This window comes from Bubalus bubalis, chromosome 17 (genome assembly GCF_019923935.1).
Source record: "Bubalus bubalis isolate 160015118507 breed Murrah chromosome 17, NDDB_SH_1, whole genome shotgun sequence".
NCBI classification, from domain to species: Eukaryota; Metazoa; Chordata; class Mammalia; order Artiodactyla; family Bovidae; genus Bubalus; species Bubalus bubalis.
The window spans coordinates 9,790,151-9,801,339 of NC_059173.1; the positions used below are offsets into that span (position 1 = coordinate 9,790,151).

At 45.9% G+C, this 11,189-nt stretch overlaps 1 long non-coding RNA gene across 1 annotated transcript; it reads left to right on the forward strand.

Annotated features, from left to right (window-relative positions):
* Positions 1-3,342: 3,342 nt before the first annotated feature.
* LOC102392827 lies at positions 3,343-9,751 on the forward strand. Its single transcript, XR_003104209.3, has 3 exons — positions 3,343-5,762; positions 6,042-6,554; positions 9,210-9,751. It is a non-coding gene; the product is annotated as an uncharacterized LOC102392827 (long non-coding RNA).
* Positions 9,752-11,189: the final 1,438 nt, after the last annotated feature.

The following is an 11,189-nucleotide window of genomic DNA, read 5'->3' on the forward strand; positions in this document are numbered from 1 at the left end:
CCAGCTCTGCCACTTACCATCTGGGTATCTTGGGCAAATGTCATCAGCCTCTCTGAACCTTGTTTTCCTGTTCTGTAAAATGCAGATAATAATCATAACTAATTTCTCGGTAACATCTGATGACACTATCACATAAAGGCCTAGCCCAGTGTTCACAGCAGGGCCGCAAGTGCAGTTCAGGAAGTTCCCTTCCCTCTGCACCTTATGAGGCCCCATCCCCCACTCTTGTTTAGTAATGGGATACCAGAGACTTGAAAGGATGGGGTGTGAACCTCCCAGGCTCTCCCTGTTCTGGTCTCTCCAAATCACATGGATGATGCCATCCATGCAGGAAAGTGTGAAAGTCTCTCAGTCATGCCCGACTCTTTGCGACCCCATGGACTATACAGTCCATGGAATTCTCTAGGCCAGAATACTGGAGTGGGTAGCCTTTCCCTTCTCCAGGGGATCTTCCCAACCCAGGGATCAAACCCAGGTCTCCCACATTACAGGCAGATTCTTTACCAGCTGAGCCACCAGGGAAATCCATCCATGCAGGCGAACAGGGCAAGTCTGATCACAGCTTCGACTCCACAGGATAGATGGACAGATTGCCAATAAGCTACACTTCACCCCTGCTGAGGGTTCACCCCTCTCTGTACTGTCTGCCTATGCAAACATCTCATTCCATACACAAGGTTTTAAGAAAAACAGGATGGGAAAAACAGCTGCCCAGAAGCCAAAGTGAACAAGGGAAATTCCTTTTGTTCCCCGCAGCCAATCCCACTGACAGAGGAACCTGGCAGGCCACAGTCCATGGAGTCGCAGAGTGGGACGTGACTGAGCGACTAGCACTTTCACTGTTCACTTTCACCTAGTCTGAGGGCCTGAATTGCCACATCAAAGCCATCAGGTTCCTGGAGCACAAATGCTGAGGCAGGCTGACCCGGGTGCTTCATTGCCATGTCCACTCTCTTGGAGTCCCAGGTCAGTCAGTGTCTTACCTGTTCCAGCCCTCAGAGTAATCAGTGTTGGGCAGGATTAAAAACCAATGTCCATTCTGGATAAATCACAGGAGATAAAGTACCTTATCAGAATCCTTCCAGAGCTCCTGAAAGCATTGGGCTGAAGGGTATTCTAAATCCCCATGGTGCCCCCTCTCGATGAGCTTTCTGAAATTCCCTCAATATTCTTGGGTAAGACCTCTGTTAGCGACCAGTTTCTGAAAAAGTGAAGAATCTGGTTACATCACTTATGATCTTAAATAAAACAAATTAAGATTATGTTCACAGGACAAATGGATGAAACACTTGCCCTCAGATCCTAGATTATCCTGGATACAGACCAAGATGCCATTTCATCTGTAAAATTTGTTAATTTGGACATTCAGTTGACAAATCCTTCTAGAACCAGGTGCTGTGTTAGTCACCTGGGATATAAAGATTCATCCACTCATTCCACAAACACTTGAGTGCCTGCTGTTTGCCAGGCACCATGTTAGGTACCAGGGACATGGTGGTAAACAAAAACTCTGTATCCCTAGCAACAGATAGACAACTGGAGATGCACAGATAATTAATGGTGACCAACTGGTGGCATTTAGTGCAGTGAAGAGATATAAAGCGGATAGGAGAGGAAGACTTAATGGAGGGTGTTACCTTAGACTGTAGTTAGGAAGGCAGTTTCTAAGGAGGGGATGTTTGAGCAGAGATCAAAGTGAAGTAAGGGAGCAAGCCAGGCATATATCCAGAGCCAGCAGTTTTCTGGCAGAGAGAAGACAGGTCGAAGGTCCCAAGAAGGGGGACTTCCCTGGTTGTCCAGTGGTTAAGATTCAAGCTTCCAATGCAGGGGTGAGAGTTCGATTCCTGGTCAGAGAACTAAGATCTTACATGCCTCATGATGTGGCCAAAAAGTTAAAAAAAAAAAAAAAAAAAAAAAAGAAAGAAAGAAAGTCCCAAAGAGGGAATGACTTGGCACATTCCCAGAGAAGAAGAGACAAGTGGGGCTGGGGTGAGCAAGCAGGAGAGCGATAGAGATGAAACTGGAGAGGAAGGCAGGGGCCAGAGAGTCCAGGGCTTTGGGAGTTTTTAAATATCAAGGGGAAACCACTAGCAGGTCTGTGGTAAAGACGAGGCACCTGGTTGCTCGAGGAGCATTGGTGGCTTCGCAGCAAGTCTGTCGCCCGGATGGAGACATGGCAGCGTGAGCTGGCCAGGTGCTGTTGCGTGGAGCAGGTGAGGGAGCAGGGTGGCTTGGACTAGGCCGAAAATGGGGGAGGCAGTAAGGGGCGGTCAGAGTCAGGAGATTCGTAAAGAATCACGGTAAGCTTCTGTTCCTGCTCTCCAGAAATTTGCACACACACAAAAGCAAAAACAAAAAAAAGGTAAACCCTGCTATAATATCATGGGAAACGTGCAATAAGGGCAGGACAAGCTAGGTTATGTGGGAGCACCAAGCAGAACCCTTAAGTGAGCTGGAGAAGCATCAGAGAAGGTGGCATTTGAGCTGCGTTTTGAAGAAGTGAAATTCCACCAGGTGAATAAGGAAGGTAAAAGGAAGGTCATTCCAAGGAACGGGGACAGCTTCTGTGAAGGCTTGGGAGTGTGAACCTGCAGAGGGAGTTTGGGAACTATCTATAGTTTGTGGGGAGGAGGGGTAAGGGCTGGAAGACAGGCCTGGAAAGGTGATTGGACCAAACTGTGAAGGCTCTGGAATGTGATATAGTCAAGAATCTGTCCTTTAGTCTACAGACAAGACAGATGCCTTGACAGTTTTATGCGTGCATATAGGACATAAGCAGAACTGTGTTTTTGAAGAAAATGATGATGCATTGTGGAATAGACTAAAAGGACACTGAAGGCAGGACCAACCAGGAAATTAGGTCCACTTCTTTAACATAAATGCTCAAGTCCCCACCATGTGCTAGGCATTGGAAACAGAGCAGTAATAAAGGGAACACTGTGCCTTTCTTTATGGATTGTAAGTCTGATGGGGAGGTCATAAGGACTAAAAGTAGACTCTGGGTTAGATTCAGGAAATATTTCAGAAATGTCACTGTTAAGCCATGGGAAGTTCTGGATGTAGAAAATAAGAATGGCTTGCCTCTCTGTTTTTTGCCATTAATGGGGGTATAGTTACTGCAAAGTATCCTGCCATGTAGAAATACTTTTTTAAATAATCCTTTTGGATTATACATATTTTTATAGCTTTAAAAGCATTAAAAGCATTGTCACATAAAGCCTCTCACTTGCCTTTAAATGTTATACAAATTGCAATTATTAACTAATTATATGTTGTGTTATTTGACTGCATAAACCTTGATGGAAGTTATCAAAAGAAGAGCTGTTGTGGAGTGCTGGAAAGACAAAAGGACAGTTAAAAAGAAAAGATGGGTCTGGGACCACATCAGTCTAGAGAGAACAGTGTGTTTAGCTGTCTTGGTGTCTCATTTCTAGCAGCATGCATTCAGAGGAGTAAGGCAGGATTAAGGGCAAAGTTTTTAAAATGTACATGGATCTCTCATTTAAAATGCCTCAGTCTGATGATGTCATGTCCCTGTAGCAAACTCCTTTAAAAACTGTTCTGTCCTGACCAGAACTTATGTCGTGTTCAGAGTCATGAAAAAGGTGGACAGCGGTGCTCGGATTAAGTCTCGTGACGTTTCCTGTCGAGCTGGCTCCTTTCTGCCACTGTCAGAATCAAATTTGTACTTAATCTCTCCCTTGTTTTCAGATGACAAAATCTCTCTGTTAGGTTTCAGAAAGCTGGGATTACAAAATGTTCTTATGGCTTTAAGTCCTCTGTGGTGATTGGGGAACTCGAGAAAGGATTAGATGAGAAATTTTTTTCCAAGGGGTTGGGCGGGTTGGAGGGGACAGTCAGTGAACTGAATAGGGGATTCCTTTTCGGATATCTGCCTTTGGACCCAAATGTTCGTCACTTAAGAGGATTCCAAGATTTTTAAAATAAAATGAAAAGGGATGTGGATTATAAGAATATACATGCAGATGTCAACACTGAACTGTACATTTGAAACTAGACCTCCTGCTGTGTATAAATTATAACTCAATACAAAGAAAAATCAAGCAAGCAGGACAGACAGAGCAAAAATAATTAACACTGACAAGTAGAACCAACTACCAGACTGTCTTAGGGACATGAATTATGATTTTCAAAATAGTGGGGACTGAATTCCATTGGAAGAGGCTCTGACGGTGAGGCCAGGGTTTTCACCAACTGATTCCTATGTAGGCCATTAGCCATCCATGGTTTTGGGGGTGCAGTTTGTTTGTACCCCTCCTCCTAGCTAGCAAATTCTTTATTTACTTGTTCCCTTGTTTCAAGGGCAAAGGAGATAAAAAGCATAGATGAGGGAAATTCATGGGGTCGCAAAGAGTCTGACACGACTGAGCAACTGAACTGAACTGAACAGATGACTAGTCAGAGGTTACCATTTTCTTTTAAGGACAGCCTATCTGATCTCCAAGTATTAAATATATCATCACCATCATTCTTATTCAGAGCATTCCTCTTTGTCTTCCCCTAACCCAAAGCAGTTCTCAGCCTCTCTGAGATCTTGACTGGATACAGGAAGTGATCTCACCCCCCACCCTCGCCCTGACATGTGTTATTCCTTTAATTCGATTGCCACACACCCCTGGCAACCCCTACACTGCGTAGACACATACACTCCATATACAACACACCGGAAATCACCATTACATCCACACAGTTTCCATCAGCTGAAACGCAACCCATGTTGAGACGACCTAAGGACATTCCAACCATGCTGGCCTCCTTTATTATTATCTATCTCCCCCACTCGACTGTGTGTTCCATGAAAGCAGAGACAGGCTTTTATTCACTACTGGAGATCCAGCATCTAGCAAGGTGACCGACACATAATAGCACAGTAGGTGTTCACCTGACGTTGAGTGAACGAGTCACAAATTGAAAGCAGCAAAACATTTGTTGTTTTTAGAGAAATTAGTTCCCTCTGTTTGGACTCAGTGGTGGGGAAATGGAACTGAAGAAGATTCCACGTGGTTTGCTTTGTTTTCCCCCATCAGACAGATCGTGTCTACCCTCTGTATGTGCAGCCCGGATCCTGAGTGACCAGCCAGCGTAAAGGTACATGTGACCTTTTAAGGACCAGGCATGTTTTTGCCACAGGCAGGAGGGTTCTATGTTTTAATTGCCTGGAGGTTCCATCCAAAATTCGAGCCAGCCAACAGTGCGGTCTGTGAGCAGGGCGGTTACATCTGCGGCACTTGGAGTTGAGCCTGGCTCGGCACCCGAGCAGACCTCCTGGTTCTGCACGGTTGAAAACAAAGTAGCAATGGCCACTCACAGTGCTGCATGGAAAGGTAGAGCTCGCTTATGCGATCACCTAAAATAACAGCCTCTCAACAGACTTAAAAATTAGCAGAAGGATGTGAGGCACTTGGAAGCACAAAGGTAGAACTGTTTATCAATTGATATGGAAGTATTTCAATATTTTCACAACTGGAGCATATCAGCTCATTTCCGGTCCTAAGTATTAATATCAGTAGAACTGCACCCACCACAGGTTGCTTGAGAAGCCTTTGTTCCCTTTTAGATGAGTTACATAGGCAGCATCTTTGCCTGGACATCTAAACACTGTGGTTTCGATGACAGGGCCTTGCTGGGAAGCTCCTTCCCTTATGGAGTGCTGAGATAATTTTCCTTAAGCAAAGATGACATCACTGACCTGAAGGCGGATCCAGGCAACTGCCCTATCTGGGGAACAATCATTCCTGCAGGTATGTGACTCACACGAGCAAGAGAGAGAGAGAAAGAAATTCAGAGACCTTATCAAGCAGATCTCTGCTCTCCCCACTCTGACACAGCCAGCGCCATCCCCAGGCTGTGTGTAACCCGGCAACAAGGATGGACCCGGGGACCAGGCTGGGTGAGGAAGGTCTGGAGCTAACATTGCCAAAGATGCTTCAGACTTTAATGGAGGAGGGCGTTTAGAAGAGATGCGGCAAATTCTCTGCCCTGGCAACTTCACTTTCTGTTCTCTTTTTATCTGCTTTCAGTATTTCCAATTAATCTTGGAATGAGAGCCCCAGGCAAGAAGCCAGCGGTGCCTGAGGAATGCTAAAGAGCAGACTGAGCCAGGGAAACAAATGCCAGCGAGGGACCCCACAGCAAAGAGACAGACACCGTGAGCAACTCTCCCGTTACCATGAGGCTCGCGAGGCGTGTGTGCGGGTCTCCGCGTTGGCACCATCTGCCAATTCCTCAGGAGGACAGAACAAACCAGCGAGGCATGAAGATTAGATTATGTAATGCTTGAGGATTGCTGTTTTCAAAGAGGAAACAAATGGAACGAATTGATTTGCTTGTCAGAGTCATGTCAGTAAAGGAGACCCATTCCCTCCTCTTCTAAGAGGACTTCATTAAAGAGGGGGATGATTTCACAGAATCAGAAAATGTGAGACCACGATGGACTCCATTCACAAGAGCAAGTCCAATTTCCGGAACTGCACTGACAAACCCGCTTCTGGTCCTCTGGCCTGAAAAATGACTATTCAGCCACTGCCTAAAAGGTACCAACACGCAAGGAACATAATTGCCAATTGCCAGCCACGAGATTCAGAACCTGGGCGCTTTGCCTGAACTGAACTCGCTCGCTTCTGGGGAGGGAAGCAGCATCTACTTTTGAGTCCAGTAGGGTCATAGGTATATTCCAAGCTCTAAACAAGTGCTTTTTTGATAGGGTGGGGAGGTGTTCTAAAAAATAGGTGCATCGGGAAGAAGAATTCCTTGCATTTCTGGGATTCTTTTGTCAAAGCTGAGCTTCTCTCAAAATGTCCAGCTTAATACTTTTTATAGAATGTTCAGTAGATCCAAAGAATAAACACATGATAACCTTGAACCTCCTGCCACGGGGGCATCCCTAAAGGTTTCATTGTCTAAGACATCAAGATTTAAATGTCAGGTATTTATTCAGCTTGGAAATGAAGCCCGCTGTACCAGATATTTTTCCATTTGCCTTTCCTGTTCTACTGTCTGACCTGGGATGCTCCCCTGTACAGACTCCATAGACTTGACACTCTAGCTTCCATTTGGGTACAGCCAGTGGGAGGTGGCAGCAGCAGACTGGAGGGCAGAAGGACACTGAGGGTGATGTATTTATTTCCCTGGTTCCCTCCCTGCCAGGTGGCCTCAGGTTGGTTATGTCTTTTGATAAAAGGTCACTGCTCCCTCTGAAGGCAGCCCTTTCCACACAGCTCTCTTTCTGGGTTCTGGAATTTCTCCCTCCCTTTCAACTTTTAGCTCTAGGAATGGTAAAGACCACAGTTATTCCTAGCCCCCTGGATACTGCACTCAGTTCATTACTGTCCAACTCTTTGCGACCCCATGGACTGCAGCATGCCAGGCTTCCCTGTCCATCACCAACTCCCGGAGCTTGCTCAAACTTGTGTCCATTGAGTTGGTGATGCCACCCAACCATCTCATCCTCTGTCGTCCCCTTCTCCTCCTGCCCTCAGTCTTTCCCAGCATCAGGGTCTTTTCAAATGAGTCAGTTCTTCGCATCAGGTTGCCAAAGTCTTAGAGTTTCAGCTTCAGCATTAGTCCTTCCAATGAACATTCAGGACTGATTTCCTTTAGGATGGACTAGTTGGATCTCCTTGCAGTCCAAGCGACTCTCAAGAGTCTTCTCCAACACCACAGTTCAAAAGGATCAGTTTTTTGGTGCTCAGCTGTATGGACACTGCACTACCCCTATGATTTCCCTGCACTTTACCCAAACCTTTGTGAATAGCCCCTTTGTTAAGCCCTCCTCTAATTATCTAGTTTGAGCATGCCATCTGCTCCTTATGCAGAACCTGACTGATACACCTGCCACACGTGTCAGTCTCTTGCAGGCCCTGCACCACAGTTGGTTTTTTTAAGAGTAGCAAAATGAATAATACAATATGCTACTACTTTATAGTTATTCTCAGTGTTCACCTTTCCACAACGCTATAATAACAACTTAAAGATAAAACCTAATTCCTCCTTACAACATAATTGTGCAGTAGTGTTTGTATGAGCTAAATCGAGAACAAGATTTTTCATGCCATCAAAATTCATGTGAACAACTATAAAGAGAGAGCTATAGAACTGATGCCCCCGACTTGAGATTTAGCAGATTTATTCCAGTATTTAAATCAACCACGCAAGTACTCAAATGTCTACTACATGGCCAGAAAGATGGAAATCTCACAGTGAGGAATGACATCGCCATGGGCTCTGACATGGTGAAATGTGGTCTTGTTTTATGCAACAAATGTGTTCCTAAAAAGTTGAATAGGGACTGTATTTCCATAAATCAAGTAATAAGTTGGATCAGGGGGACCTCACTATTTGAATAATAATTTTGTAAAATAATCACCCTTTGATCTTATGAACCAACTCCACTTTTTTCATCCATCCAGAATACTTCAAATGAAATTTATCTTTAGTCTGTAGGGAGACTTGGTCTCCTTCCGTGCTCTCGGAATAGCAGAATTTGTGAAATGGAATTCAGAGGAAAGATAAGGGAACTACCATTTATAGACCACATAGAATGCTAGGCAATTTGCATCTGTTAGCACATTTAATCCTGGAGGTAAATGCATATTCTATCATTCCCTTATTTTCTCCTTCTGAAAAAATTATTTTGGCAGGTATGGAATTGAAAAATCCACTTTTTTTTTTAAAAGAGAAAACAAGGCAAAAATATTGTCCAGTGCAGGGCCATAAACACTGGGTTATTCCCCAACCTGAATGGCTTCCCACTGCTCATAGGATCAAGCCCAAAATTCTTCAGCGTGCCACTGTTCCGCCTCAGTTCTCTCAACCATCCCGGCTTCTCTCCATTCGAAGGCCCTGCTCTGTTCCCATATCTGTCAGCAGCCCCCCCTTCCTTCTTCTCCAGACTGAGACGCATCCGTCCAGTTTCCACTCGGCTGACACTTGCCAGGAAATGTGTGTCTCCCCAGCTTGGGGTGTCACTGCACCCTCAGATCGGAACACCAGTGAAGAGCTGAATGCTCAGTTATTGCCTAACTGAACCCAGGAGGCCTGCCCTGCCCGATGATGGCCATTTCTCTACCAATTCTTTGGACCCAGGTTTCCTCTGGTCCCCGGGGCCCGGCAAAGCATCCCTCAATAATGAAAAAGGTCAAAAGCACCTCTAGGTTCTACAAGGCGTCTGCTTTCTCTCTTCCCCTCAGGTGTATACCCAGGCACTCCGAGATCTGAGATGAGGGGAGAACACGACAGTGTCCAGTGTCCCAGGGGGAGAATAACGTGCCTCCCGCTTGGCGCCTTGGACTCGTCTGGCTTCCGGCCCCATGGCTTGGGGATGCTGTGCCTGCGCGAGAGGATGATTTATCGTGTTATCTCTCCACCCTCGGCTAGTTGTTGCAGCTGCACATTTCAGCCTGGTCAGACTGAAAACAGGAGTTAGTGTTGGAATGGGAGAGAGATTCAGAAGGTCACTGAGGTGGGCTTGGGCTGTAGTGAGCATCACCCAGTGACAGGCATTGGACTAAATGACCCCAAGGACTTTGTGCAGTAGGGACCAATGTGTCCATTTTACAGATAGAGAAAATGAGGCTCCTGTGGCTTGGGGGACTTGTCCACAGCCACCGGTAATGACAGTCCTGGGATTTGAACCCAAGTTTCTCTAGATCCCCAACACCCAAGCTCTCTTAGGCCCTTGTTCCTCCTTCAAAAGTAAAGCTTGTTTTCCTGAAGTGTGGTCATCACTGAACAGGAGTTCCTGCTCTCCTTCCCTAGTAACGCAGAGCCACCTGCCTGCCTTGGTTCATGTCTTACCTGTATAACTTTGAACTAGTCAGGTCACCACTGAGCCTCATCATTGTTATAAAATGACACTCCTGCCTGCCTTCCACTACTCAGAAAAATGAATTCTACCCACCAGATGCCAGGTACTGTGCTAGGTAATTTTGGGGTGTGCAAAAACAGAAGCAATCGTGTGAGTAAATGAGATAGTGTATGAACAGGCTAATAAACCCCAAAGCCCTTTAGTAATATATGTAATGGGCTCTGGGACTTCCTTGGCTGTCTAGTGGTCAAGACTCTGTGCTTCCATGGCAGGGAATGCAGGTTTCATCCCTAGTTAGGAAACAGATTCCTGAATGCCCCTTGGTGTAATATTTTTGGAAGGACTGATGCTGAAGCTGAAACTCCAATACTTTGGCCACCTGATGGGAAGAACTAACTCATTTGAAAAGACCCTGATGCTGGGAAAGATTGAAGGTGGGAAGAGAAGGGAACGACAGAGGATGAAATGGTTGGATGGCATCACCAACGTGATGGAGATGAGTTTGAGTAGGCTCGGGGGTTGGTGATGGACAGGGAAGCCTGACATGCTGCAGTTCATGGAGTTGCAAAGAGTCGGACACGACTGAGTGAACTGAATTGTAGCCAAAAAAAAAAAAAATGGGGGGGCTTTCCTGGTGAATGAAGAATCCACCTGCCAATGCAGGAGACACAGGTTTGATCCCTAATCTGGGAAGATTCCACATGCCACAGAGCAACTAAGTCCGTGTTCACAACTACTGCCGAGTCAGTGCTCTAGAACCCGAGAGCCACAACTACTGAAGCCTGTGTGCCCTAGAGTCTGAGCTCCACAACAAGAGAAGCCACCTCAGTGAGAAGCCTGCTCACCGCAACTAGAGAGTGGCCCCTGCTTGCTGCAACTAGAGCAAAAGCCCGTGCAACAGTGGAGACCCAGAACAACCAAAAATAAATATTTTTAAAAAAGGGTTCTGCCAGTATATGTAGTGAGTTAGATGATAGCAAGTACCATGCAGAAAAATGAAGCAAGGAGAGGGAATAAGGAGTGGGTAAGATTTTAAGTAGAAGGGTCAGGGCTAGGTCTCTCCTGAGATGTCAGGATTTGAGAAAAAAAAAACCTGAGGAGATGAGGGAAGAAAACTGGGCAAGTTTGGATCCATTTCCCCTTAAGAACAGATGAGATTTAAATGGGGCCTGGCGTCCCCGTGAAGCCTGCCGTGCGCCAGTGGGCCTCCGTCATCCAACAGTGGGCAGCGCTGCAGTGGGTTCCTCTCAGGAACTACCCACAGCCTGTTACAGGTATGAGGATTCACAGCCAACAAGCTCTTCCCTTGCATCTCCAGAGAAGTGGGTGTTCCTATCAATGAATTGCAGAAGGGTCTGCCATG